The sequence below is a fragment of the Dipodomys merriami genome, unplaced genomic scaffold, assembly GCF_024711535.1.
Source record: "Dipodomys merriami isolate MVZ:Mamm:240054 unplaced genomic scaffold, mDipMer1.0.p SCAF_1, whole genome shotgun sequence".
In the NCBI taxonomy this organism is placed as follows: Eukaryota; Metazoa; Chordata; class Mammalia; order Rodentia; family Heteromyidae; genus Dipodomys; species Dipodomys merriami.
In genome coordinates, this window is record NW_027202270.1 from 2,191,074 (window position 1) to 2,217,036 (window position 25,963).

Below are 25,963 nucleotides of genomic sequence, written 5' to 3' on the forward strand. Positions count from 1 at the left end.
ACCCGCGCACGCGCGCGCGCTCCACCCCCTCAGCCGACGCCTGCGGCCCCGCCGCGTGACGGGCCGGCCCACACGGCCTCTGGGACCTCCCGGACCGGACGGCCGCCCGCACCCGTCGAGGGCTCCGGTGGACCCTCGGTCGTCGGAGGGCCCCAGAGGCACGACGCCCCGGTAAAACTGTGGGAGCACAGAACTTTCCAGTGAGCTCTGATTAGTCCCAGCTCCGGAAGGCCGAGGTCGGCGAGCGCAGAGGCCCGAGGCCCCCGACCGCCAGGCCCTCGGGTGAGCGCCGAGGCCGAGACCCCCGACCGGCCCTCGGGTGAGCGCCGAGGCCCCCGACCGCCCGGCCCTCGGGTGAGCGCCGAGGCCGAGACCCCCGCCCGGCCCCCGGGTGAGCGCCGAGGCCGAGACCCCCGCCCGGCCCCCGGGTGAGCGCCGAGGCCGAGACCCCCGCCCGGCCCCCGGGTGAGCGCCGAGGCCGAGACCCCCGCCCGGCCCCCGGGTGAGCGCCGAGGCCGAGACCCCCGACCGGCCCGGCCCCCGGGTGAGCGCCGAGGCCCCCGACCGGCCCGGCCCTCGGGTGAGCGCCGAGGCTCCCGACCCACCGGCCCTCCCGGGAGGCGCCGTTTCGCACCGAGGTGTCTTGGCCAAGTAACTGTTTCTAGAGACCCCACTCCAGTTCCTAACAGGGATAATGGCGGGCGTGGGGGCTCATGCCTGTTATCCTCGCTGAGACCCCAGGAAAGTCCGTCACACTTTCCCCCAAATACCCAGCAAAAAGCTGTGGCTCAGGGGGCAGAGCGCCACCCTAGATGGGCATAATAGAATACAGCACCAGCCAGGACAGAAAATGCCAAGGTACTACAAAACAGCAAGAAGCTGGGCTGTAGGCACAGCTCAAGTGGGAGAATGCCATCCGAGCAAGCCTGAGGAAGCTTGAGGCCCTGAACTCAAAGCTCAGTACCATAAAGACAAAAAGGTTTTACGATTATTCTTCATTCTTCAAGTACATCTAAATTTCTGCCTGGCATCATACTCCTCCTGTCTAAACTTCGTTTTAGTGTTACCTTTTGCACAGTTTTTCTGGCAATGAATGTTCTCATCTTTTTTTTTTTTTAATCTTTAGTACAAAGAGGTTTCCATTCAACATATCAGTTTACATTTATATTGATCAATGCAACCCCTTCCATCTCCCCCCATCTCTCCCAATCAAAATGTATGTACCGAACCTCTTTCTCCTTTTTTTTTTTGTGGTGGTACTGGTGTGTGAATTCAGGGCTTTGATATTGCTAGGCAGGTGCTCTACCACTTGAACCACACCTCTAGTTCTCATCTTTTTTGTGAAAATATCAAACTTTCACATTGGAAAGAATTCACTATCCTCAAATTCACTATCCTCAAAATTTTATACAAATGACCAAGCTCAACTTAAAGCAGGATACATGACTCATTAGAAAGTCCTAATTTACGATCATAGTTGCTTTCTAGGCTTTCCAGATCAACCTACCACCACTTCCAAAAAATTCATCCAAGTATATTTCTTTAAAAAGTATAAGAATCTAGCCAGGCTCTGATGGCTCACACCTGTAATCCTAATAACTCAAGGCTTAGATCTGATGATCATGGTTCAAAGCCAGCCCAGGCAATAAAGTCCATGAAACTCTTATCCCCAAATAACCATCAGAAAACTGGAAGTAGTGCTGTGGCTCAAAGTGGTAGAGCTCTAGTCTTGAACAAAAAAGCTCAGGGACAGTGCCCAGGCCTGAGTTCAAGCTCTACAACCAACACACACAAAAAACGTACAGGATTTTGGATTGACTATTGTTTGGTGTGTTGAGGTTGATGCTTGTGAGTGCATTGGCTTCTCAGCTTGCATAGTTTCTGAGTAGAAGTCATCTGTAGTTCCTTTTGGGCCTCTCACTTGTTCTGCTTGCTAACTCAGCTGACACTTTACTAACTTGAACACTTTCAGCCCTGCTTTTTTTAATGATTATTTTAGAGATAGAGTCTCAAAGACTTTGCCAAAGCTGGCTTTGAACTTTGATCCTCTGGATCCAAGCGCCTCCTCCTCCTCCTCCTTCCTCCTCCTCCTCCTCCTCCTCCTCCTCCTCCTCCTCCTCCTCCTCCTCCTCCTCCTCCTCCTCCTCCTCCTCCTCCTCCTCCTCCTCCTCCTCCTCCTCCTCCTCCTGTCAGTCGTGGGGCTTGACCTCTAGGCATGGGCACTGTCCCTAAGCTCTTCAACTCAAGGCTAGCACTCTACCCACTCTACCACTTAAACCACAGTGCCACTTCTGGCCTTTTCTGTTTATGTGGTGCTGAGGAATCAATCCCAGGGCCTCATGCATAAGGGCAAGCACTCTACTGCTGAGCCACCTTCCTGGCCCCATGGATCACAACCTTCTGAGTGGCTAGGGTTACAGGCATAAACCCCAGTGCCTGGCTCAGAAGTCTTCTGTAACTCTAATCCTCCTCCTTCTGTTGTGTTTCTTCCTGCTTAAGATTTTATTTGTGTATATGTGTGCCAGTTCGGGGGTTTAAACTCAGGGCTTGGGCACTGTCTCTGAGCTTATGTCCTCAAGGCTAGTATTTTACCACTTGAGCCATATCTCCATTTCCATCTTTTTTGGTAGTTAATTGGAGATAAAAGACTTATAGACTTTCTTTCCTAGACAGGCTTTGAACTGCAGTCCTAGATCACAGCCTCCTGAATAGCTAGGATTATAGGTAACCACTAGCATGTCTACCTCAAGATTTTATTTTTATCATAGGGTTTTTATTTTTATTTTTTATTTTTTTTAAATTTAATTTTATTTTATTTGTGAACATACTGTACAGAGGAGTTACAATTACATGGGCAGGATAATGCGTACATTTCTTACCAAGCATTGCAGCCTCCTCCTGTGTTTACCCTTCACATCCCTTCCCAGCCTCCCCCCTCCCCCCCAATCCCAATCCTTCTCCTTCCCCCCCCTTCCCCCCCCCCTGCACCGACGTTGTAAAGCTCGTTTTGGACATGATATCATAGGGTTTTTAGAAGTTTGCCCAAATTGTACATTGATAGAAGTTTGGGGGAAAGGGAGGGGGGTTGTGTTTTTTTGTGGTGGCTTTTTGTTTTTGATTTGAATATAAATAGCAGTTTCTGCACCTGAAACTTACTTAGTTTCTTTTTGCAGTACTAGAGTTTGAACTAGTCTCCTGTTTGCTAGACAGGTGTTCTACCATTAAGCCACACCTCTTGCTCTTTTTTGCATTGGTTATTTTTCAAATGGGTCTGGGTCTGGCTTCCTGCCCGGACATGGTCGTAGATTTATATCCTTCTGTTTTAGGCTGGGATAGCAAGCCTGTATCACCATGCCCAGCTCCTTTTCATTGAAATGGAATCTTGGAAACTTTTCTCCAAAGCTCAATCCCCATCACAGCTGGTATGACAGGCATATATAACCGCACCAACTATTGGTTGAAACAGGTCTCTTCATGGTCAAAAAGAAATGCACTCATGGCTAGGAATGTGGCTTAGTGGTAGAGTGTCTGCCTAGCATGCATGAAGCTCTGGGTTCCATTCCTCAGTACCACATACAGAGAAAAGGCCAGAAATGGTGCTGTGGCTCAACTAGTAGAGTGCTAACCTTGAGCAAAAGAAGTTCAGGGACAATGTGCAGGCACTGATTTCAAGCCCCATGACTGGAAAGAAAAGAAATATACTCTTTACCTGACTTATGTAACTATAACCCCTCTGTACATCACATTTATAATAATTAAAAATATCTTTTTAAAAAGAGAGGTCTCTTATGGGTGCCTGAGCTGGACTCAAACCTCGATCTTCCTGATCTCAGGGTCCCATTACCTAGAATTATAGGTATGAGCCACTGGTGTCCAGTTCTGAAACATTTCTTCCTGCTTCATCCATCTCTTCCCCCCCCCTAACCTAAGGCTAATACTTATTTAGTTTCTATCATTATAATAATGCCTTTTCTAGTCTCATATAAATGGAAACATACCAATTGGTATTTTATTCTTATATGTTTTTGAAATTCACTAATGCTGCTGCATCTATGAAAGTGCCATTCCTTTTCATGACTGAGTAGTATTCCACAGTACAATTTGTTTCTCTCTTCTCTAGTAGATAGAACCTTTGGTTGCTTTCATTTTTTATTATTTATGAATAATCCTTCTGTGTCCACTCTCACAGGAGTCTTTCTGTGAACTTAAGTGTTCGATTCTTTTGAGTTGGAGTTTCTGGGTTTTATGATAATATGTTTAACTTGTCATAAGATTCTAAACTCCTCCCCCAAATTTGAGAAATTCCAAATTTGAGAAACCAATTTAAAATTGGTGTTCAATTTTTCTTATAAAATATATGTGAAAAAGAACTTTAAAAGTTATATAAGCATTGTTATGGGTTGAATTGTATACTAATGACTGTGACATTCTTTGAAAAATCACCAAGTTAAAATGAAGTCATTTGGATGGGAACCCAGAAACACCTCCTCAAGCCTATGTCCCTTAGCCCTTTTTGGGGGGTGGGCGTGGGGGAGCAATTCCAGTTTTTTCCACAGCAGTGGAGAACAGGGTGCCCTCTGAGCATAAGTAGGCTGCAAAGGTCCTGAGGGCACAAGATCTGGCTGCAGTTTAGGAGTACTAACCATCAGAGAACCTCCCCCATCCCCCCGCCTGCCCGGGCATCAGGGTTTATGAGAGGATCTGATATATGGCAGTGGGGTCACATGCGCCCCCTGAGGCCTGACCTGAGGAAGGTGGGATAGAGTGGCACGTGTCCCTGGACACTGCAGCCTTGGGTGCATGCAAGATTCCCTGCCTGGCCATCCAGTGCATTGTCCGGGGTATCTGCACTACCCCTGGTCTGGCCACCCCTCCACACCGGAGGGAAAGAGCAGGTCCAGGAAGACGCAGTAAGGATTCTTGGGCCACTCCAGAGGTCCTCCTGGAACCACCATCTGGGGGCCAACCCAGTTGTAGCCACTAACCTGAATACCCCAAGCTCCTCATGAATGCTCAGAAAGCATTTCGGAAAAGGATACAAAAGGTAGAAAAGTCATTCACAGAAAACCAGATGATTGATTGAATATCTATAAAGCAACCACAGAGGAAGTGTTGGAGACATAAAGGGTTGGGCAGGAGAGGTTTTTGAAAGAAGCACTTTGCGAATGAATGAATGAGATGATCGTGGCTATGACTCAGCCCAAGAGAGAGAAGCCACAGAGCCAGGTGGTTTCCAGGACCAACCTCCACTTGTGGAGAGGCAGGCGGGAGGTGATCTTTCCAAGACAAAGGCCTGAGGAGGCTGAGTTGGCCCCACCCAGCAGCACATCTGTCAGGAGCCCAGGATGTGGGTCAGGCTTGGGGAACGGAACGGTGGAGGTAGGAGAAATAAATGCTGCAGTGGCTGGAAAAGGGGCAGGGGCCTCACCACTCACCAGCCCTGTACCTACAAGGGCAGTGAAAATGTGTTAGGAGCCGGGCACCTGTGACTCATGCCTGTAATCCTAGCTACTTGGGAGTCTGAGAATGGTAGGATTGTAGTCCAAAGCCAGTCCAGGAAGAAAAATTTGCAGGCTCTTTTTTTTTTTTTTTTTGGGTCCAGTTGTGGGGCCTGAACTCTGGGCCTGGGCGCTGTCCCTCAGCTCTTCAGCTCAAGGCTAGCACTCTACCACTTGAGCCACAGCACCATTTCCGGCTTTTTTCTTTTTGCTTATGTGGTGCTGAGGAATCGAACCCGGGCCTCATGCATGCAAGGCAAGCGCTCTACCACTGAGCCACCTTCCCAGCCCCTGCAGGCTCTTTCTTAAGACAGTGGCTGGCACCTGTCATCCCAAGATGGGAAGCTGAGAGTGGGTCCAGGCCACCAGGGGTAGAAAAGCCTACGAGATTCCATCTCTGTGGAAGGGAAGCTGGATATGGTGGCTTGTGCCCGTTATCCCAGCAAGGAGGGGAAGCCTCAGGCAGGGGCCTCTGTAGGAAGTGAGACCCTATTCTAAAAATGACAAGTATAAAGCAGAGCTGGAGGTGTGGCCCAGTGATAGAGCATCAGCCTGACAAGCACAAGGCCCTGAGTTCAAACCACCAGTAATGCGGTAGCAACTGGCACATAACAATGGGGGATGTCCTCGTTAGTTTGCAACGTGGTTTAGTATTGATGTATCCCAAGTAAATCTGGGGGATGGAAACTGGGGATGGCGCTCAGGACCTCAGCTTGATAAGCAGGTGCTCTGCCCAGGCAGCCATGTCCTCAGCCCCTTTTGCTTTTGGTTATTTTTCATATAGAGTCTCACATTTTTGCCTGGGCTGGCCTCAGATGGGGATCCTCCTGTTGTTGTCTCTCAAGTAGGAATTACAGCTATGTGCCACCACATCCAACTTGGACATTCTTATACTGAATTTTTTTCCCACTTCTTTATTTGAAGTTAAAACTGACCACCCTGAATGTTTATTTGCTTAATTTAGCAGCCCAGGCGTATCCACTAGGCAGGAAGTAGGTGTGTGAGACCCAGGAAGCCGGGCAGAGGCAGATTTCTCCCACAAGGGGGCAGCGTTGCCTTCATCCGTGTCCTCAGCTAGCGTTACTAAAACGGTTCAAGCCCCATGACCACCACCACCAACAAAAAAAGAGCGTGTCTTACACATCTGCAGACACAGGCAATACTACTACTTCCTTTTCAATTTGAGAAGGATCTACTGATTTATATTGCCTTTGCCCTGTGAGGAGCGGGGCTGCTTTACTGAATAGGAGTGGCCACACGGGTGTTCAGTTCTCATTCCTGCTCTCTCAAGCAAGCTTGCAGCTTTCCGCCATTGGGTACAGTATTAGCTGAGAGCTTGTCAGACATGGTGCTTTATCATGCAGGAAGCCATTCCTTCTCTTCCTTGTTGATTGAGGGTTCTTGGTTATTTTTAATCACAACAGCATGATGATTTTTCTGGTGTTCTTTTTGCATCCATTAAGATGAGCATATGATTTTTATTCTGCATCTGTTAATGAGATTTATCACATTTATACATTTGCAAGTTGTGCCATTTCTGTGCCCCAGGGATAAAACCCATGTGGCTATGGTATGTGATCCTTGTAATGGGCTGTCACATTGGTTTACTGGTATTTTTCCTGAAGATCTCTGCATCTGTGCTCATCAGAGAAATATTATGATCATGATTGCCATGGCTGTTTTAAGAAAGCCAGGATATTTGGATCCTGAAGAGTGTTTGTGTAGTGTCAAGAGCAGTTGCCAGGAGACTGGTGCTGACAAAGTTCCTGGCTGGAAGAAAGTGAATCCTGTTCTGTAATGGTGAGGGAGAGGGTTCTCAGCGTATGAGTTTTAACAGGCTTGTGATCAATACATTATGCTCTTATACACTCCCTTCTTCACCTGCACATGAGGTCTGTCATGTGTCCTGGTGCCACACTCACACCACACATATCACACACACACACACACACACACACACACACACACACACACACACACAGCACCACATAAATGGAAGCTGCAGGAAGGTGCCTCAGCCTTGCTTTGACACAGGTATCAAGCAGGGAAGAAGCAGAGCTGGACCCTGGCACAGGTGCAAACCCACCTCAGTGCAGTGTGCTTTGGTGCCTTGCTTCTGGCATCATCGTGTCTAACTTGGCACTCTAGGAGAGAGAGGAAGAAGGGAGGGAGAGAGAGAAGGAGGAGGAAGACAAGAGAGGAAAGAGAGAGAGAGACAGAGACAGAGAGACAGAGACAGACAGAAACAAAAACAGAGTAAGTTTGATGGAATCAGCCAGAGTCATCTTCTGTTGCTTGTGATGAAACGTGTTTCGGGCTGAGCCTTTCTCCCTCTATTGACACCTTAGCCCAGTCATTGGAAAGTGGCTAGATTTGGAGGCAGGACCTTTCAAGACATGATTAAGGATAAATGAGATAGGGTAGAGAGAAGGCCAGAGCAGACACGGAGGAGAAGTTGCCATCCTAAGCTGAGAGGGAGGCTTCAGAACCAAGACAACCCTGCCACCTCCTGGATTGGGGACTTCTGGCCTCCAGGTCAAAGAGCAAAGGCATTTCTGTCAGTGGCAAGAGGAAGGGAGGGCTCCCAGAAAAGCAAGTCATCTGCCCAGGACAGTGTGGGACTGAGCTCAGAGCCTGGTGAAGGTGGTTCCTCAAGACAGCTCTGCGGAACCAGCTCGGCTTCTGAGGAACTCCAGGACAGGATCGCAGCCCAGGTGCGTGTCACTAGAGCTCAGTAGGTGTTTGGAGAGAGTACCTCACATAAGAAATACCTGCCACTTATTTCTTGAGACCTTTCTGTGTGCCTCAGTCTCCCAAGTGCTGAGATTACAGGGGTCCATCAGTATACTTGGCTTAAAAGTATTTTTTAATAATGACATTTTATTTTATTTTTTTGTCAGTCATGGGGTTTGAACTCTGAGCCTGGGCATTGTCCCTCAGCTCTTCAGCTCAAGGCTAGTGCTCTACCACTTGAGCCACTGCACCACTTCCAGTTTTCTGAATAGTTTATTGGAGATAAGAGTCTCACAGACTCTTCCTGCCCCAGCTGCCTTTGAACCGTGATCCCCAGATCTCAGCCTCCTGAGTAGCTAGGATGACAGGCGTGAGCCACCGGTGCCTGTGACATTCATTTTATGTGATAGGACTTGGAGCTTTGTTGATTGGCATATATGTCATATATGCTGGTACCCAGTGCTGTCTGCTAAATGCTCACTAGTGTGTGCTCTTATAAAAATGCTCTTTCTGCAGAGCATAGTGGCTCATCCAGGATCTGTGCAGGAATCTCAGCTCCACAGGACAATTGCAGTTTCAAGCCTGGGGGAAAAAAGTTTGAGAGACCCTATCTCAACCAAAAAAAGGTTGGGGATAGTGGTATATATCTGCCATCCCAGTTATATAAGAAATACAAAGCAGAGGACCAAGGTCCTCTAGGCAAAAAGCAAGAACCTATTTGAAATAACAAAAGCAAAAAGGGCTGGGGGCAAGGCTCAAGTGGTAAGAAGCCTCCCTAGCAAGCATGAAAGCCCAAGTTCAAACCCCAGGAACACACACACACACACACACACGCATGGGCACATGCATGCCCACATACACTCTTTTCAAAGGGCCCCTAATAACTCAGTTCCTTTTTCCACAATTTTAAGTGAAATAGGAAAGTGGTAATGTGTTTTATACAGTATGATCTCTGGAGGACAGGGGGAATGTGTGTGTGTGTGTGTGTCTATGGAACACAAGTCTAGTACTTTTAGGGTTTTAGAGATTACACGAGTCTTGAGGCTATTTGATACTTTTCTGCATCTTTATTTTTCATTTATAATTTAGATTTCATTTTCAACAAGTAATATTTCAATTTTTAAAGATTAAAATTGTTAGAGGAGACTCAGGTTAGGGCAGACCGTGAATGGGGATTCCTTGTGGTAAAATGCCTGCCGGGCCCAGGGTTCCCAGGCAGTGCACATCCTCTGGCAGGGACATCTGTGAGCCTGAGCCTGGGGACAGGGGCAGGCCCGGTCCCCTGGGGCAGCCTTTCTGAGTCCACTGTGCAGCTTTGGGCATGTCTGGGCTTGCCAGTCCTCTGTTGCTGCCCCAGGTGGTGAAGAATTCACACACTGGACACCCCGAAGTCCCCTCCCATCTCCTCCCTACCTAAGGGGGCTTTCCAGGGAAATCTAGATAAAGCCCAGTGCTCCTGTGTGTTATAGACCGGGAGTGCAGGACCTAGAGACCTGATAGGGCCCAGGCCCCCTAAAGATAGACCTAGGATCCCTTGTTCAAGGCATGTGGCAGGAGTGAGGGACACAGCAGACCTTCTCTGCTCTGGGGGCATGCTCTCAAATACAGCCAAGAGTCAGCAGGTGTTAAAGTCCCAAACAATGTTTTACAGAAGAGCCTGCTTAACTTGGTGCTGTTATCCTTTTCTAGGAATTAGTTTCCACATGTCAGCTGGGGCATGGAAATGAGCTTGGTCATTTCTTCTAGAATGGGTGGCCACAGGCAGGCAGATGGGGATGGAGAGATGCTCCCATGCTTTCACTAAAGATGCCATGTCCCAGAAGGCTAGGCTGGGCCTAGAGCAGCCTCCCCTGCCCTGCCCTGCCCTGCCCTGCCCTGCCCTGCCCTGCCCTGCCCTGCCCTTGTGAACCACACACCAGCCTCAGACAAGCCACCAGGCCTTCAGGGAATTCTCCTGCCTCCACATTCCCACCTGCCACCCCCACATCTTGATAAGTCCTGCTGACTTCAAGGCCCTCTGTCAGAGGCTCCTGGGCTGCCTGGCTCCCCCAAGTCTGTGCTCCAACTGGAGGTATGCAGGTCTCTTCTGGCTCAAATGCAGGACTCCTTGTGGCACCCCAGGAACATAGTGAGGGAATGGGTGGGTGGATGGATGGATAGATGGACAGACAGAAGAGATGTTAAAGCAAGAGCAGCCTGCACCACTGTAGGAAATTCTTTAGTATGCTTCCAGATGCCCCGCTGGACCAAGGTGCTTTGTGGTCAACACTGCCAGGCCCATGGGTCCTGGTGGGGTCACGGCTATGCCCAGCTCTGGGGACACTTAGCCAAAAGCTGCTACCACGGTCCCTGCCCTCTAGGGAAGCTCACCTGGCAGCAATCCATGGGACTCAATTCACTTTCCCAGGGAGTGGAGGCAGATGCTGTCAGAAGTAGCAGGGAGGGGGCACTCTAAACTGAGACTTTGAAATCAAATCACCACCAGCCAGTCTGGGAGTGCTGCTGAGACTCAATCATGGTGGTGAGGTGGGATGGGTCACTAGCAGGGGGCGCCATCCTAATGGATGTGGACTGTGGAATCTGGTGGAGGAAGGAAAGGCTCACAGAGGCCTAGGATGATGACATTGCTTTTTTTTTTTTTTTTGTCGGTCGTGGGGCTTGAACTCTGGGCCTGGGCGCTGTCCCTCAGCTCTTCAGCTCAAGGCGAGCACTCTACCACTTGAGCTACAGCGCCACTTCCTGACATTGCTGTACTTCATTAACAGAGTTGCAACTTGGAGCCAAAGAAGGCAAAAGGCTGAGGATCATTCTCCAAATGAACTACAGGGTGGTAGTGCAGCAGAGAGGGCTCCATTCTCCCACAGGAGGTTGGCCATGCCAGGTTCAGGCTCAGGCTCCTGATTGAGAAGCAATGGGACAGTGAGCCTGGGAAGGGAATTTGGGGATGGATGCTCTCATACATCTGGAAATCCCCAGATGGTCCCAGATTGTCCTGGCCTTCCTCAGTGCCCCCTCCTGTCCATGGCCAAGGTCAGTGCTAGCCTTTTTCTCACAGACCATGGAGAGGCTGGACGACAGGATCTACCCAGTCTCCCCCTCCAGACATCATACCAACAGTTCAAGTTACATGACCTCCCTAGGACCTCCTGAGCCACTAAAGCAGAAGAGAATGTCCAAGGAGCTTCCGGACTGTCCAACACAGACCAGCATGAGCCAGAAGAGAGCACTGGAGCCAGCGCCAAGGCTGCTGCCAGGACACTGAGCCAGGGGGGCGGGGCATGAGGTAGGTGAGAATGCTACAGCAGTGGATCCATGCTCAGGTCTTTAATCCTAGCTACTCTGATCTCCAATTAATCAGCAAACACTTGGAAGTAGAGCTGTGGCTCAAGTGGTAGAGTGCTAGCCTTCAGTGGAAAGGCTAAGGGGCAGCACCCAGGCCCTGAGCTAAAGCCCAGAACCCATGCATGCATGCGCACCCGCACCCACACCCGCAAAGATGGTACAAATCAAAACTATAATGAATCCCACTTCATACCCATTAGAATGGCAAATATGAAAACAGAAAATAAACCAGTGTTGGTGAAATGAAGACAAACTGGAATCCTGTCAACTGCTGTTGAAATGTAAAGTGGTGCATTTGCTGTGGCAGATGGTCTGGTGGCTCACACCTGTAATCATAGCTACTCAGGAAGCTGAGATCTCAGGTTCATGGGTCACAGCCATCCTAGGCAGGAAAGTCAATGAGACTTTTATTTCTGATAAACTACTCAAACAAGCAGGAAGTGGCACTGTGGCTCAAGAAGTAGAGGACTAGCCTTGAGAAAAAGAATCTCAGCACCCAGGCCCTGAGTTCAAGCCCCAGCATTGACACCAAAAAAAAAAAAAGGAAAAAGAGTCAGATGTGGTAGTTCATATAATTCTAGCTACTTAGGAAGCTGAAATCAAGATGATTGTGGTTTGAGGCCATGTAGGGCAAGAAGTTCTCAGCCAGCCTCAATAATATAAAAAGCTGCTTGTGGTAGTTTTTGCCTTTCATCCCAGCTACACAGAAAGCATAAGTAATGGATTGAAATCCAGGCTGACTTTGACAAAGTATGAGACACTATCTCAAAAATAAAGCAAAAAAGGGCTGGAGTCAGGGCTGAAATGGTAGAGCACCTGATTAGCAGGCTCAGAATACTGAATTCAAACCCCAGTACTGCAGAAAGGAAAGAAAGAGGAAGGAAGGAGAGAGAAAAAAGGAAAAGATGAAAGAAAAAAGGGGGGTAAAAAGACAATTAAAAGAATTAGCATATAACCCTTCTTTCCTTCTTCCCTTCCATCCTCTCTCTCTCCCTTCCTTCTTTCCTCCTTCCTCTCTTTCCTTCCTCCCTCCCTTCTGTGTTTATTCAGGGAAGAATTGACAATCAAATCTCAGAGAGCTCTGTACACCCATTCACGCAGCTCTGTTCACAGTAGCCCAAAGGTGGAGAGCAAGGAAGTGTCCAGCAAGGACACATGGACACGCAAAGTGGTCATCCATACAGTGAGGTGTCCACCTCTAGGAGGAAATTCTAATGCGTGCAACCACATGGGTGCGCCATGGTATGTAAGCCAGTTACAGAGAAGACCATTACCACATGATTCCACTTCTAAGCTTATATGTAGCTAGTAGCTAGGATTATAGGTATGAGCTAACTGCTCTGGGCTCACAATTTTTTTTGGGGGGGGTCCGGTTGTGGGGCCTGAACTCTGGGCCTGGGCGCTGTCCCTCAAGGCTAGTGCTCTACCACTTGAGCCACAGCGCCACTTCCGGCTTTTTTCTTTTGCTTATGTGGTGCTGAGGAATCGAACACAGGGCCTCATGCATGCAAGGCAAGTGCTCTACCACTGAGCCACCTTCCCAGCCCCTGAGCTCACAATTTTTTAAATAAGAAAATCACACTGAACTTCAGTAGCTCAGAGTAGTAATCCTAGCTACGCAGGAGGCTGAGAGCTAGAGGCTTGAAGTTCAAATCAATTCCAGGCAGAAAAGTTCACTAGATTTCATCTCTAAAATAATCAACAAAAAGCAGAGCTGGAAGATAGCTCAAATGGTAACATTATAACTGAACAAGCAAGCCGAATGAATGTGAGGCCCTGAGTTCAAATCCCAGTGTCAACAAACAACCACTCAATGCCTAGGGAGGCAAGATGATTAATTCCTTTTTGTAGAAGAGAACACGGAGGCCTAGGACCTCTTCCAGCATAGCGTGGCTGGTCTGGGGCTGGGCAGTGCTCCCAGGACCGCACTGTGCCCCTGAAGTCAGTCACTCCTGGCCAGCTGGAACATTCTCCTTACATGATCCCACAGGAGGGGAACGCGGCCACTGCTGGCTCTTACTGAGCCAGAGATGGGGCGTGTTTCTTCAGAAAGAAAACAGTTGTCTAACAATTTAGGCCATTCTCTTTGTTTGCTCCAAATAGATGGATGTTGTATGTGCCTCGCAATTGTTATAAATTTAGGACATGCTCTGAGAAGAAAGCAGAGCTGCAGTGCTGCTGGAGACAGCCGGAGAGGCAGGCCAGCCCTGGGCCCTGAAGGAGGAGGGTGTATGTTCCAAGAGGGAAGTGATTGCCCTTATCATAAGTGCAGTGAAATTTATGACCAAAAATTTAAGCTGGTGCTGGCTTACATTTAATCAGTCTGGAGTAGTTTGCCCCACGAAAATCCTATAGTACAGGTTTTCTAATGCCCTACCATTAATTTATACCTCTGAGAGGGAAAGGGAGGGCTGGGTCTGGACATGGCCTGTGATCCCACTTCCAAGCATGGTGCTGCTCAGCCGCTCAGTACAAAGCATCACAGCTTCTGGGAATTACAGGCTCACACCTGTCATCCTGGCTACTTAGAGGCTGAGATCTGGGGAATGCTGTTCAAAGCCAGCCTGGGTAGGACATTCTTACCTCCAGTAAACTACTGAAAAGCCAGAAGTAGAGCTATGGTTCAAGTGGTAGAGCTCTAGCCCCAAGCAAAAATGCTCAGAAAGAGCGCCCAGGAACTGAGTTCAAGCCCGAGAACCAGCGCGCACACACACACACACACACACACACACACACACACACACACACACACACACACACACACACACACACACACACACACACACACACACACACACACACACACACACACACACACACACACACACACATTGATTTCACTTAACTGGGCCTCACGGGGATCACAGCTAATGCCAAGTCTTATGGGTTTGCCACTTGAAATGAACACGGGCCGGGCACCTGTGTGTGCACGGGTTCATTGGGGATGGGCAGGGCCAGGGCAGAGTTCATTGCTGGTCCCAACAAACCCCAGCTCCTAGTGGGGCAGGGAGGACACTAGGCATTCAGGGTATTCCCATTGTCCACTACTGGCCTGTGTCCACAGAGAGATTTCTGTTTTGGCTGAGGAAAAGGAAGGCACGACCTTTGGAATTTTCCAGGAAGAAAGGAGGTGAGATGTCACTGGAGGACCCTGGTGAAGCCTTCCTGCCACCCGCCAAGATGCCACACGTCTCTAAAGCACACGTCCTGCACAGCGGGGCACCAGTTGCTGGGCTCCCATACAAACCCAACAAAGCCATTCGGATGGCTACAAAACACCATGGTTGAAAATGGGTCAGTCTTTCCATGTCAGTGGGGATGGGGTCCCTGGTGACAGACACACACCGCGTGTACACACACACACACACACACACACACACACACACACACACACACACACACACACACACACACACACACACACACACACACACACACACACACACACACACACACACACACACACACACACACACACACACACACACACCTGCCATACTGCCACCTATTAGCCTTAGGGTTTTTTCTTTTTTCTTTTAGTAAAAGAGAATGGAATCATACAGACGGGTGAAGCCTATCCTTTGGGAAAAGGGGAGGTAATTATTATTTTGAATTAGTTCCAAATTGATGTGAAGAAGACTCCTAAACCTGTAAGTGACCCAAGGTAACATAATTTAATTCACAAAGATTAAAAAAGAAGCTTCCATGCTATCCAGGGATAGGACGCTGTTAGAAGCTGCCTTACAGAGGTACCTAGATGAGGAGTTGTGGGTTTTAGAATGTCACAGTCCTCATAGTGGCTGAAGAGGAGGACAGAGGGTAAGAATGAGGAAAAGATTGGAAAGCCATTTGAGCCTCAAGTTACTGCAGTGCCTAGACACTGGCAGAGAGTGACAGATGGGGACAGGTAAAGCCTTTTTGTGTCATGTGACAGCCAGGACTACCCACCAAAGATTAAACCTAAAAAATAAATGAATAAAAGTTGAATAAAAAATGGTTGTTTTGGCCAGTTGTCAGTGGTTCATACCTGTAATCCTAGCTACTCAAGAGACTGAGATCTGAGGATCACAGTTCAAAGCCAGCCCAGGCGGGAAACTCTGTGAAACTCTTATCTCCAATAAACCACTCAGAAAACCAGAAGTGGTAGTGTGGCTCAAGTGGTAGAGTGCTTGCCTTGAGCTGAAGAGCTGAGGGATAGCGCCCAGGCCCAGAGTTCAAGACCCATGACGGACAAAAAAAAAAAAAAAAAAGGTTGCTTTATGATATGAAGAATTCTGTGCTTTTGCTTTTTTGCTGCAAGGGTTATAAACAAGCCATTTTCAGCTGACAGTGAACATCCATTTAAAACAAATTTTCTAAGGCAAGTGTGGTGACTTACTCTTGTAATCCCAGTTACTTGGGAAGTGGAGATGGAAAAGATCGTGGTTCAAGGCTTGCCCAGGCAAAAATGTTAATGACACCCCGTCTCAACAAATAAGGAAGGGCTGGGAAAGTGGCTCAGTGGTAGAGCACTTGCCTTGCATGCATGAGGCCCTGGGTTCGATTCCTTAGAGCCACATAAGCAGAAAAAGCTGGAAACGGTACTGTGGCTCAAGTGGTAGAGTGCTAGCCTTGAGCTAAAGAGCTGAGGGACAGTGCCCAGGCCCAGAGTTCAGGCCCCATGACCGCCAAAAAAAAACAACAAAAAAGTAATAAGGTGTAGTGGTGATGCATATGTGTCATTCAGTTATGCAGAAGGAATGGGTCATATTGTAGCTTGAGGTCAGCCTTGGGCAAAAGAGAAAGACTATTTGAAAACCAACTAAAACAGAAGAGCTGGAGGTCATCTGGTTATTGTCAATGAGGGCTGGCAAACACATCTAGCCCAGGCAAGACCCTGAGTTCAAACCACAGTGCCACCAAATACAAAACTTCTAAAAAGTTCTAGTAGTTTAATTTTCAAAAACAGACCCTTTCTAATCATATGAATGTGGGTCATCGTATATACACATAGAGAATTAATCACATATATATGAAGTTACATGACCCTGAGGGAGTGATCATTAAAGGATATATGAAGGAGAAGAACATAGAAAGTGCTGTGACAGTTTGAGCTTCCCTTTCTGCTTTTCTGCCAGTGTTCACTCACACAAACACACTTAAGAACAGGGCTGATCAGGACCGCATCCATAAGACAAGCTATTTTTAAAAAGTCTGCAAGTCTTCACATATAATCCTAGCTTCTCAGGAGGATGAAATCTGAGGATCATAGTTTGAAGTCAGACCAGACAAGAAAGTCTGTGAGACACTTATCTTCAATTAACCACCAAAAAGATGGAAGTGAAGCTGTGGATCAAGTGGTAGAGTACTAGCCTTGAGCAAGAACTGAGTCCCTGAGTTCAAGCCCCAGTATACACATACATACACATATAGTCTGTTTCTCAGCCCAATATTCAACACAAGGGGCAGGGTTTCGGTTGAGTTCATGCAAGCCTGCCAAGCTCATTCTCCAAGTTACCATGAGTCTGTTAGGAGCCCACAAGCTACCTGAGGCTCTGCCACTCATCCTGGCCCAGTCTCCAGGGGCTAGAGCAGGTTTGGCCAGGCCAGCAGTCATCACAGACACAATTCTGCAAGTTCAGACAGAGCCAGCATCTGACGGTGTGAAGGAAGGCGGTCAAGTGACACATCCCCCGTGGGACAGGCCACTTCCAGTTTCCTAATGATGCACATCCACACCAAAGCATGGGACAGCAGCACAGCCCTGAGCGGGCATCCTGCAGTGGAGAGGCTGGAGCCACCTCTGTGAGTTGACGGTCGATTTTACATCTACCAAGAGCAGGAGTGAGGCAACCTGGAGGATGAAGTCCCTGCCAAACAGTGTCTCAAAGCAACTGTTACAAATGCAAGATGATCATTTTGTGGCTAGCCTCCATGTGAACTGACAGCCAGAGGTCTCAGCAACCTTGAGGGTCAGCTTATAACACACATCCTATTGATAGTACTGGTGAGAATGGCCCCATTTAAAGTCTCAGAGTTGGGGAAGATAACCTCTCATGTTGGCTAGGAGACATTTTCTTTGTGATGGGCAGTTTCTGTTTTGTTGGTGGTGGGTGTTAGGTTTTTAAAAAGAGGTAGCCAAGTAAGAACAGCACCACGCATGTGGTATTCAGGTAAGGGGTAGGTTTATTCATCGTTCTGGCTGGCACCAGGCCATCTTGGTCCTCCACGTGGTGGGGAAAGGCCTGGGAAAGAGAGCTGGGAGAGCTAGGAAAGAGAGAGAACTGGGAAAGAAAGAGAGCTGGGAAAGAGGGAGAAAAGGGCTAGAAAAGAGCATCTGGGAAAGGTGAGAAAGAGAGCTAGGAAAGAGAAGGGAGCTGGAAAAGAGAAGAGAAAGAAATAGCTGAGAAAGAGCTAGAAAAGAGCAGAGAGGGTGTCTGGGCCTGGGCTAGGCCTTATCTAGGGTATGGGTGGAGAAAGGTGTGGCCACATCAAATTCAGACGTGACCTCTTCCAGGTGTCCCAGTTGCCTAGGTAATGAAGGTACTGGGTGGAGACTTTGCTGCGAGGAGGGTGGAGTCTGCTAGCCATCCAGGAGTGGACCTTACAGTGGGTTTATTTTTTATAATTGTTATTACAAAGGTGCTGTACAGAGGAGTTATATAAGTCAGGTAATGAGTACATTTCTTTTTGGACAATGTCACCTCTTCCCTTCTCTGTCTCAGTTTTTCCTTCCTGTCTCCACCCACAAGTTGTGTAGTTCATTTTCAACATAGTGTCTAGTGAGTACCATAGCTGTCTTTGTTCACCCTTTGTCCCTCCATTCCTATGCCCCCTCTTCCCTTCCCAAGGACAGATAAACAAGCAAGACAAAAAGAAAACAACAACAACAAAGTCCTCTTGTTTCCATTTCCTGGAGCTCATTTGAGTTTTTGTTTTGTTTTGTTGGTACAGGAACTGGGACTGGAACTCAGGTCAGCACTCTCTCTTAACTTTTTCCCTTAGGACTGGCACTCTACTACTTGAGCCACACCTCCACTTCCAGCATTTTGGTGATTAATTGTCTATAAGAGTCTCATGGACTTTCTTGCCTGAGTTGGCCTTGAACTGTGATCCTCAGATCTCAGCCTCCTGACCAACTGTTTTCTACAAAAACAACACCTGGCTTGGCTGACCTGGAGTAGTGTAGGATGGGTGGGGCTTCAGTTTCCCAGGGGGCCCAGTGGTCACTTGGGACTGGCTATGGTGAGACTATCTACATCACAGACATTTGCAACTGCTATGGTTCTCCTCCTCTTCCTCCTGCTCCTCCTCTTCCTCCAGCTCTTCTTCCTCCTGCTCCTCCTCCTATTGTCCTTCACCTTCTCCTCCTCCTTTTCTGTTTCAAAGTCAGCTGTTAAACATTTACTAGTGCAATGCTGGAGCCACTCCCAGGAATGACTGGGATTAGTTCCTGGTGTGTGTGCTCAATGCTGGCTCTAAGTCCCAGGTGAGTGTTCTATGTTACTGAATTCTTGCGAGCCTGATTCTCCATCCGTGAGGGCCCACTGTCCATTGTATGCCTGCCTCCAGGTCCCAGAAGCCCTGTAACTGTCAGCTGCTCTGCAGGTCTCTTTGTGAATACAGCTTCCCACCAGAACTGGCTCCCGACTCAGCGGTGGGAGGCCACCTCCCCAGGACAGGGCTGTGATGAGGACAGTCTCTTCTGGGCAGGATGTGCTTGCCCCTGGTGGTCTGGTGGCTTCTGGGGAACAGGAGGATTTGAGAGTCTTGGCTTTTCTCCCTGTCTGTCTGTATCCCCAGTCTCAGGCTTGACCCCTGTCTGCATCCTGACATTGGTATAGGTGGCCTGTCATGCTGTGACTTTGGTCTCCTCCGTAGCTCTGTGACCCAGTATTATCAGATTCTAGGCCGGATTTTCAAATCTCAGTACCCTAAAGAAAAGTAGAAGAGAGAGGGATATCCCGAGCTGTCTGTGAAGCCCTCCGGCTTTCAACATTGGTCCTAAGTAAGCAATTACTTATCTCAGGCCCATCCTTGTCCTCTTCCCAGGCCAAACGCAATACCATCAGCCCCCACGCTTCTCCACAGCCGCTACCTCGCACTCACGTTCCAGTGCTTTGTTCTCCACCTGTCTTGTCTCCCCCTCTCCCCCACTCTCAACACATCTGGCTCTAGATAAAGAGCCCTGCACATAATGCTACCAAGTGAGAGGTCATTACTTAGCAACCTTTTTGGGGAAGGGCCAGGCCTGAGAGGAGGCTGCATCACACAAGGTAGCCTGTGTGACCCCCAAGCATGTCCTGTGGCCCTTCCACGCCCCTTTCCTTAGCACAAGACTAGATGATAACCGGCTTGGGCCACATGTGGCATGCTGGCCATAGTCTGGTGCCCCCGGCTTCTTACAATCCCACTTACCTCAGGGAATGGAGACCCTGTGGCTCTAACACAGGCCACACTAGGATCTGAATGTGTGTGATCCTCCTGAGATCCGGAGCTTGAGCCTCAATCTGGTAGTGGTGAGGTGCTGTATACCTTTAAGAGGCGGGACTAGTGGGAAGTCCTTGGTCTTCAAAGGAGCTGCCCTGAGAAGGGATTAAGGTATTTCTCTGGGGAGACTCCTGGGTTAGCTTTTCAGAGTTGTTTCCTGCCCCTGTGACCTCTCCTTGGATGTGCCCCCACCAGGGTGCCCGTCAACATTAAGGTCTCACCAGGGACCAAATCAATGAGCCACTTGCACTTGGACTTTCAGCTTCTAAAACCATGTGTTCAATAAACCTCTTTCCCTTAGGTAATAGCCTGACTTGGGTATTTCACTGCAGTTCAACTCCAAAAGAACCTTTTCCACTTTCCAGTGTCTTCACAGGAGCTCTTCTGAGAGTAAACCAGGCCTGTTTGCTGCTTCCAGCAAGCATGGATCAGGGACACAAGGAAAAGCCAGCCAAAGAGGACAAAGCTCCAAACCCTAACCAAGATGCACCGGGCGGGAGACCTGCAGCAGAGAGAGGTACACAAGCCCAGCATGGCTGCATGGTCGGGTGATGGGTGCTGGTTATGAGGGGACCTGTACCCCGACCTTTGGGGGGCAAAAAGGGGTTAGGATAATGCTGCAGCATCTGGCCAGCACCATCACAAAGGTGCTTTTCAGGGGAGAATGTTCCACAGAAAAGAGGGACATTGGAGCTTAGACTTTGGTTGCTTATGACTTGTGGCCTTCTCCGCTCGCTGTGCCAGCTCCTTCCCAGGTTCTGTAGACAAAGGTCATCTCTCCCCCATGACGTAAGACACAATGCCCTTTGCGTCTTGAGGTTGGGGATGTCTTACAGATGGGAGGGGTGGGAATACAGTGCGGGCCTCATATTGTGAGAGTTGATAAGAGAATGCATGTCAGTGCTGACATGACACTTAGGCTCTGTGAGCAGGTGTCAATCACAGCTTGTGCACAGACCCAGGGGAGGCCAAGGGCCACAGCTTCAGCCAGGTGGCCCAGGTGGTGATGGGGTTTGCTCATGCCCACCACACCAGGGTCCTGGTTGCCCATGTTTGGGAAGCCCATGGTTCAGGTTACCCTCCAGTGCTACCCACAAGAATTGTGGCCGAGCCGAGCTGAGACTACAGTGTTGGGGAGAGACTTGCAAAGAGGGCCAGGGCCAGAGGGTCTGCTGCTGGACGTGCTGGTGCGGTCTGGGGCTCACAGACCAATAGGATGGCACCCTAACTTCAGAGAGCCTGCCAGCTCACAAAGCCAGAGGCCCCTCAGATAAGGGGTTCATCTTGGACTCAGGATCACTTCTGCATGAGGATCACCAGAGAGGACCCCACCTCAGACATAGGGCATCACTTTGGATATAGGGTGTGGATCATCTTTTCATTACTGGAGTAAATCATGAGATAAGCAGCTCATCAAGAGAAAAGAAGTTGTTCTGGTTCACAGTTTTGGAGGGTTTTGCCTGTGATTGGTTGGCCCCATTGCTTTTGGCCCCAATGGCAAGCAAACCTGATCATGGCAGCAGTGTATGGCAAATGGTATGAAGGAGAGGAGAGGGAGATCCTGGGAACCCACAGTCCTCCATGAGGGCATGTCTCCACTAGACTCCACCTCTAGATTCCACAACTTCCAACAGCATCTCCTGGGGACCCGCCTTCGTTTGGAGGATGTTTAGATTCCAAGCAGGTACTACCCCAGACACGAGCATCGCAAGTTCAGTGAAGGCAGTCGGGCTATCTCACCATAACCTTCAAAGGGCTCTGGGCCTGCACTTCCCAGGGACTGGGATTCCACTGGTTCAGCCTCTCCATGCACATGACTGAGTCATGTGCATATGCACTTCTTCAGGTGACCTTGAGCATTATTTGGCCAAAGGCCACTTCTGTCTAGTAAGAGTAAAAACAGGCAGAACTGCCAAATAGGTAGTGGTGATGTTGGTGGACAGAATGCTAGCCTGTAAACAGAATGAAGCTGGTGCTGCTTTGCAGTAGTCTGTGAGTCTATGCTGCTGTGGGCCAGAATACGGGGGGCCTATGTGTTATATGCTGTTATGTGCTGCTGCTGAATCCGTAAGAAAGCCTGGCTACCATCTCTACCTACCTGACATTTTTCTTTGGCCTGTCAGAATCTGAAGAAAACCACCAGCATTGTATCGCCAGCATCACATCACCAGAAAGGGAACCACCTCAGACATGGGACCACCTCAGACATGGGATGTTACCTCAAAGAGGAGATCACCTCAGACACGGGACCACCTCAGACATGGGATCAACTCAGATATGGGATCAACTCAGATATGGGATGTTACCCCAGAGAAGAGATCACCTCAGACACCTGGGATCACTTCAGACATAGGATGTTACTGCAGATGTGGGGTTCTTCCAAGCATTGGGATCATCATCATCAGATGTCACCTCAGACATGGACATTGCTTGAGGTTCGGGGGGTCACCACAGACATGGAAATAACCATTGATGTGGAGATCACCCCTGGGGAAGGAGCATCTCTTGGGACACAGGAGTCTTGGTGGCAAGCCGCCTCTCCTTGGGTTCTTCCAAAACAGTGAGGGAATATTAGTGGCCCCTAAACCGTGGGAAGGGTCTCAAGCCTCTCAAAAGCAGGAAATGCAACTCACAAATGACCCCATATGTTCCAGAGGCCAAGATTTGACCTGCCACTTGAACCATAAGGGCAAGTGGCTGTCGTCTACCCTGGCTAACCTGCTCCCTCACCAAAGGCACAGCTCACCTTAGTCAAATCCTTGCTTTCTTTTCTAATGGCCTCGTGACCAGTAAGGTTGAACTTGGTCATTTTTTAAAACTATCTTTTATTTGCACCACTGAGAAGTGGGTTGGGTATACATTTAATCATTGATTCCTATAGCAATAAAAAGGGATGCACATATCTTAGGCTCTAATTTTTTATTCATTTACATTTTGTTCTACATATACAATAATGAAGCCCATACAAAGTGTTACCTAGCTGAGACAAAACTATGATAACTTAAATTGTTTGCAAATACAAAAATTAGATTGTTTATTGGAAGATTTTCTTTTTTTTTTTTTTTTTTTTTTGTCGGCCGTGGGGCTTGAACTCTGGGCCTGGGAGCTGTCCCTCGGCTCTTCAGCTCAAGGCAAGCGCTCTACCACTTGAGCTACAGCGCCAGTTTGGGTTTTCTGGTGGTTTATTGGAGATAGGAGTCTCACGGTCTCTCCTGCCCGGGCTGGCTTTGAACCACGATCCTCAGATCTCAGCCTCCTGAGTAGCTAGGATTACAGGCGTGAGCCACCAGCGCCCGGCCTGGAAGATTTTCTTAAAATATAATTTTATTGTTAAGGTGTTGTATAGAGGGGTTGCTGTTTGGTAAGTCAGCTAATGAGTCCATTTCTTTTTGGGCAATGTCACTCCTTCCTTCACTTTCCCCCAGCTCCCCACCAGTTGCATAGTTCACTGTCCACATAGTGTCTACTGAGTACCATGCCTGCATTTGTTCATCTTTCCTCCCTTCCTTTCTGAGTCACCCTTTGCCTCTCCCAAAAGACAGAAAACAAACAAACAAAAAAGCAAAAACAAACACTACCACCACCAACAAAAAAGTTCATGTTTCTATTTCCTGGAACCCATTTCAATAAATGGTATTTTAAATGTTCAGAGGCATTATGCCTTTGGGTTCCTCCCTGAAGAGTGTCCTCCTTGAGTCTCACTGTTTTTGTGTGAATGCCTGGAGTCCTGCATAATTTATTATGCCCTGGTATATTTTAGGTCTAGTGGAAGGAGATATTTTTAAAGCAATAATAATTGGCATGGATGAAAAGTCCATTGCACCTATGATAAAGCAAAATAAAACAAACCAACAGAAGCCTTTTAGCAAATAACAGTAGAAAGGAACTTTATACAGCAATGAACATGTCCAATGCACAGAATACCCATGTGAGCACGGATTATCAAACACATTCTCCCTCAGGTTGGAACAGGGCCAGGATGTTCACTGTCACCATGAATTGACATCAAATGGAGCATGTGGCTTGTGTCTCAAGGGCTATGATGTCACGGATGACCTTTGCAAAGGGGCACCAGGGTCAGGAATGCCAGCATCACAGGGCAGGTAGCTCAGTGCAACGGCTTGCTGTTCTCCAGACGAGGAGAACAAAGTCTGGGCTGAATATCTGCTATTAATAGCCTTGTGTCTGCACAAAGGAAGATATGTGAGTACAGTTGCACATCGCACACAGTATCCACACACTGACCCGAGGAAGGGCACAGGCAAGGGGCCAGAGCTCCATGGGTAGAGTTCCTGCCTAGCAGTTGCAAAGCAAAGACAAAAGGTGGGTCAGCCTCCCTGGACCTACACTGAATTTTAAAATCAAAACCCCCTTCAGGATTGGGAAGGTGGCTTAGTGGTAAAGTGCTTGCTTAGCATACATGAAGCCTTGGGTTTGAATCCTCAGTACCATATAAACAGAAAAGGCTGGAACTGGTGCTGTGGTTGACTGCTATCCTTGAGCAAAAGAAGCTCAGGGACAGTGTCCAGGCCCTGAGTTCAAGCCCCAGGACTGGAAAACAAAAAACATCAAACACCAAAACAAAACAAACCCTTTACAGGAGGTGGCCAGCCTATAAAGAGGTACCTGCCCCTGAGTCACCTGTCCCTTTCAGGGCCTTCTTGATCACTAGGGAGAGGTGGGCATCATCCCGTCACCCCAGCCGAGGCTATAGACACAGCTGCCCTGCTGTGGGAGCTACCATTGTGCCAAGCTGGGTCAGTGATGGGCCAGTGCCAGCTCTGAGCGAGAATAAAGAATGAGAGTTGGGATCCCCATGTCTAAGTCTCTAAGCCCAAGAAGGGGGCTCTGGCACCAGAGGCCCAGGCTCCCTCCACTTTAGAGGGGGCCTTGCGGGCCACTCCCACCTCCATTTACAAAGGTAGCTCCTTTCCTAGTCCCCTCTCCTTTCTCCCCACTCCATGCCAATGCTGGGCCTGGAGAATAGTAGGTACTGTTAGGAAAATGGAGGAGAAAGGAAGGAAATAGGCCAGATGCGATCTTCCACAGGTGAGGACTGCTTACTGAGATACCGCTTTGAGGGACAAGTGGGCTTGGAGGCTGTGGAAGAGGTGGGACAGGAGTTAATTTTTTGTTGTTGTCGGTCGTGGGGCTTGAACTCTGGGCCTGGGCACGCTGTCCCTCAGCTCTTCGGCTCAATGCAAGCGCTCTACCACTTGAGCCATAGCACCACTTCAGGTTTTCTGGTAGTTTATTGGAGATAAGAGTTTCATGGACTTCCCTGCCCAGGCTGGCTTTGAACCATGATCCTCAGATCTCAGCCTCCTGAGTAGCTAGGCTTACAGAGCCACCAGTGCCCCGCTTAGGAGTTAGGTTTTCATGGGATCTGAGTAAGAAGGCATTGGATAGTGAAAAAGCCATTAGGTGGAGGGGAGGTGGAGGGGGTGTGAGATTGAGCCCACAATGGACTGTCTATAGCCAGGCTTAGGTGGATTCACCTGCCTGCAGGAAGCCTTCTGCGCATATCTGGTGGCTTGCCTTACATTCTATATGCAAAATTGGGTGGGGGGAGGGGTCAGGTATCCATAAACAGCTGGCTGACTAAGTAGACCACGAGCAAATGAGAGAGCCAGGGAAGAGTCAACTACTTGCCCATGAAGGGTTAAAGTAACTCCATTTTTGAGGCAGTGACCATTTGTTGCTTGTTTATCTCAGCTAGCAGAGCAACACGTGGTGGTAATCCAAACACCTGGTTGTGTGCCTTTATAAGCCCTGCAAATGCTTAGCTCGAGCTCTCCTCCTAGGCTCCGCTGTGTCGGAGTGAAGGCCGGTGCTGCAGCCTGTCTAAATAAAACCTTGCTTTTGCATTTCGGAATGTCTGACTCTCAGTGGTCTTCTTGGTGGGGGTCCTGCACCGTGGG

At 48.7% G+C, this 25,963-nt stretch overlaps 1 long non-coding RNA gene across 4 annotated transcripts; it reads left to right on the forward strand.

Moving 5' to 3' along the window:
• The first annotated feature begins 45 nt into the window (after nucleotides 1-45).
• Nucleotides 46-23,670, forward strand: LOC138817241 (uncharacterized). 4 transcript variants are annotated; one of them, XR_011368792.1, is made up of 4 exons: nucleotides 7,722-8,212; nucleotides 10,921-11,514; nucleotides 20,408-20,559; nucleotides 22,166-23,670. It is a non-coding gene; the product is annotated as an uncharacterized lncRNA (long non-coding RNA). The 4 variants fall into 4 exon arrangements; XR_011368795.1 differs by having other exon boundaries at nucleotides 11,372-11,514; XR_011368803.1 differs by lacking the exons at nucleotides 7,722-8,212; nucleotides 10,921-11,514 and adding an exon at nucleotides 46-319.
• Nucleotides 23,671-25,963: the final 2,293 nt, after the last annotated feature.